The 4,065-nt window shown below is 42.4% G+C and overlaps 1 pseudogene; it reads left to right on the forward strand.

The window, feature by feature from the left end:
• Nucleotides 1-3,622: 3,622 nt before the first annotated feature.
• On the forward strand, nucleotides 3,623-3,802 carry LOC113241163 (U2 spliceosomal RNA; annotated as a pseudogene).
• Nucleotides 3,803-4,065: the final 263 nt, after the last annotated feature.

Raw genomic sequence — 4,065 nt, forward strand, 5'->3', positions numbered from 1 at the left:
ACAGTACCACAATCTTGACCCCTTAATGATTTTTAGCTCAAAGTATGTATTTTTAGAAATCCAAAGCTATAGAAGTCTCCCTTCCTAATCTCAATATTTTCAATTTCCACATCTAGCCCATCAAAACCACTAAAACGCAATCTCACTGAGCTTTTAATGATGACAGGAAATGCTCCCACCATAGCACGTTCAAAAATTAAGAAGGCGTTGGATCATTTGATAAAGAAACACAAAATATATAGAATCTGTGATGCAAACTTTAAGAGATAGTATAAAATAAGGACAGTGAAGAATTTCCAGAAATGCTGTTATTGTTTGTTTGGGTTGTTAAACCAGGAAAGTAAATTGCCAAATAAGAACAGAAACATAAATTAGTTCAAGAGACAGCTAAGACATCTTTATGGAAGGAGAAAATTGATGGATCCAGCCTCGGAGCCTGAAGGTGGAGTTAAAGGGCACGAGCTTGTCTTCTATCAAGCAATCCTTGAAGCCAATGAAGAGTAACGTCTCTAAAAAATGTCACTTTTCAGGATATCCTTTTTTATATGCATTTGCCAAACAGAGGTGAAGTGGAAGGGCAGCCCTTTATTGGGGCATCCAGTCTATCAGAGAAAACGAGACATCCTGGAGCCAGGATCTCAAATATTACCGTGATGGACCCAACCCCTAAGGTTTCCATGTCCTAGAGTTAACACTGGGTTTGGGTAGGTTGTTTGCTTTTTTTTTTTTTTTTTTTTTTTCTTTTTTTGGTAAGGGGAGGGAGCTGTTTTTGCTGAGATCTTTAAAACAAGCCATGTTCGGAATATGGTTACTCCCAGGAACATTTATCTTCATTGATTTAAGCAGATTCTAAACATCTTTATGACACACACAGGCATAAATTCTGAGATTATGGCGGTAGCAGGCAGTTTAAAAAACAGTACTCTGGGGAAAAACAAAACAATCCTCAGATTCGTGTGTTGTGAACAGGCAGTCTTTGCCGACTTCATGAAGGCCACGTCTTCCCAGAGAGATCTTGACAAACTTGGGGTAAATGGCCAACTTCAAACACTTCCCGATCCCCAGTCTCCCAAATGTTATGAAGTTGATTATAGTCACCTTTTAAAACAGTTTCATAAATAAGATACGTACACACTGCAGTGGTGATGTTGGTGGTAAGTACTCCCACCGCCTGACTACCTTGTGAGGAGGAGGCATGGGAATGTGGGGATGGACGCAGACCCATTACCGAAATCTGGCTGGCAAATAACCCCGCTGTAAGTCCTTGTTTTCCTCTGTAAAATGAACCTGAAGATAATAGTACTTACCAGCTGTGGGCACGATCTGAAATAATGTGCATAAAGTGCCTACCCCATAGGGAAACTCAGCGAGACATTATGATTATTACTGCCCCCCTGGTATTATTTGACTAGAAATGTTTCATTTTTGTCTCATTTCGTTCCCCCCCACAGTAACCCATTCTCTTCACAGACTTAGGAGGCTGACTCAGCAGGGGTCAGGCGCCGGCAGAAGGTTCCATGGGTGACAAGCCGCAGACCTAAAATTTAAACTCCAGTCTGTGCACCTTCAGCCTGTTGTCTCCCCCTCAGCAAGGTGGGAGGAGGACTGTTTTGTTGTTTCCCTGAAGCCGAAAATAGGGTATTCCAAAGAAAAGGAGGCAAGGAATTCCCCCAGGGCTTTTTAAGAGTGTCTTAAAGCTAAGTCTAATGCCTGCATCTAGCAGAGAAAACTCTGACCAGTGAAAAGAATGCCCTTGCTAGCCTCTTTAACGTGAGGTGTTTTTTTTTCCCTAGGAAATTTAATTATGCATCTGTTCATTCATTCATTCATTCAACAATTGTTAAGTATCTATTATGTACTCAACCTGGACTCCACTCCATGTGGATGCCACCAAATGGAGGAGGGTGACTTGTATATTAACTAAAGGCATAAATGCCCAATTGATGTGAGAAACAGAGAAGCTTTGAAAGAACTGTAATTAAATTAAGTTAGGAACCAGAGTAGCAGTTCAATTAGAGAGATGGGTGCCATCGGATGAATTCTTTGGACAAGTCAGTCAGTGGATGAAAAATTCAAGACCCATGAGGAAAATCATGATAGAAAATCAGAGTTTCTCGGGGCGCCTGGGTGGCACAGCGGTTAAGCGTCTGCCTTCGGCTCCGGGCGTGATCCCGGCGTTGTGGGATCGAGCCCCACATCAGGCTCCTCCACTATGAGCCTGCTTCTTTCTCTCCCACTCCCCCTGCTGTGTTCCCTCTCTCGCTGGCTGTCTCTATCTCTGTCGAATAAATAAATAAAATCTTTAAGAAAAAAAAAGAAAAGAAATTCAGAGTTTCTCAGCCAGGATCATCAGTGTGTTGATGTTAGAAATGCAAGGAAAAAAAAATGGTGGATTATTTAAAGAAAGATCTCCTTAAAGTCTAACGCAACACTGGTTTACCAGTCAATAAATTGGCAAGACCATACCCTTAAACGTGGGTGCTGTTTCTCTGCCAAATGGAAAAAGGTCAATTGTAGTTACAGAATCAGAAATCTGTTGCTATAATCTTAAATGTATATGGTTCCTTTGTATTTTGAGACAAGAGGATTACATTTCTCTTGGCACATGAGATACTGTATATTGTAGCTATTGGACAATCATCAGTGTGGATATTGAATTATACTGATTTATAATCTCTATAATATTTTGGTGTAGCACATTTTCCCAAAGGATATTCACTGTGACCAGTTGTACGACAGTCAACCGTTAGTTATAATAACAGACTATCAGGCTGTACCTGAAAATCTCGCTCTCCCCTTTACCTTCTCATTTTCCAGCAGCTCCGGTTGCTGCAGACTCCCAACCAATTCCTCAAGCCAGGGTATCTGTGGGTTTTCCACTGAGATGCAACCGCTGAACACGATGCAGACTGGGGACTGCCAACAGTCTCAAAGCTGTAGGAAAAGGAAACTCACACCACACAGTTCCCTTCTCCCAGGATCAGCTTGCCTCCTGGATCTGCCTGCTTTGGGCTTCCTTCCAGTGCCCTCCCATAGTGATTTTTTAATGTCTTATCCAGAGTTCATAGTTATCGGCAACAAGGTTAATCCAGTTGGAGCTTACTTGACCATAAACAAGAGCAGAACTCCAGGCTTGAGGGTCAGAAAGTCAAAATCACACTTACAGTATCATTTTTCAAGAAGCACTTTGAAACTATCAAAGTGAAGTCTCCCTCAATATCTTCTTTTTTTTACTGAAATTGAAACATCTTCATCTCCTACAGAGAATTTCCAAACAAAGTTCACAGATGTTCAACACTAGAAATTTTGCAATTTCAGACTGATTTGTCTTAAAAACCCAATCCCTAACAACTTTGGGTGGAGATCGATTTGGCTAATGTAGGCATTGTGAAGGAGTCGTAAGCCACATCTGTCGCAAATATCTTGTGAAGATAAACCAAAATGCAGGGAGTTCTAATCATTTCATTTGCCTAATGTGCTTACCAGTAAAGGTGAAGAAGTTGGCTATACAGAAATATCTATCAGTCCGAGGAGGTCTTGAGAGAATGAAACCTGCTTATACTTGTGTACTTCATAGCGTGCATAATCTAAGATTGACATGTTTGAGTTTGGGATTAAGATAATCACTTCCCAGCCTTTTGGCTAAGATGAAGTTCTTATGAGTTTAATATCTGATACAGCCTCTATCCAAGGACAATATATGAAATGGCTTTTTGGAGCAGGGAGATGGAAAAGGACCCTGCTCTTTCTACTCTGTGCACGGACCTGGTATTGTAGTACTTCCAGGAACGGTGCACCCCCTCAGGGGCAACAGTAGTGGTGCAAATGGCAGGCTCGTTCTGGCTTTTGAAGTCATCCCATGGACCTTTGCACAGAGGAGGTCCAGTGGTTTGCTTGTGGTCCTGCGGCAGGAGCCGGGCAGAAAGCCAGGCTCTGGAGTCCCTGGCCTGAGCACCTAAGGCCTGCCTTCCATGTGTGACAGCTGACTTGTGTGCGTGTGGCAGTCAGGGTCAGCCTCACCACACTCCATCCACCCCAGGAAAGTCCCAACCTCCACCTCTCCCC

The sequence above is a fragment of the Ursus arctos genome, unplaced genomic scaffold, assembly GCF_023065955.2.
Source record: "Ursus arctos isolate Adak ecotype North America unplaced genomic scaffold, UrsArc2.0 scaffold_30, whole genome shotgun sequence".
Classification (NCBI taxonomy): Eukaryota; Metazoa; Chordata; class Mammalia; order Carnivora; family Ursidae; genus Ursus; species Ursus arctos.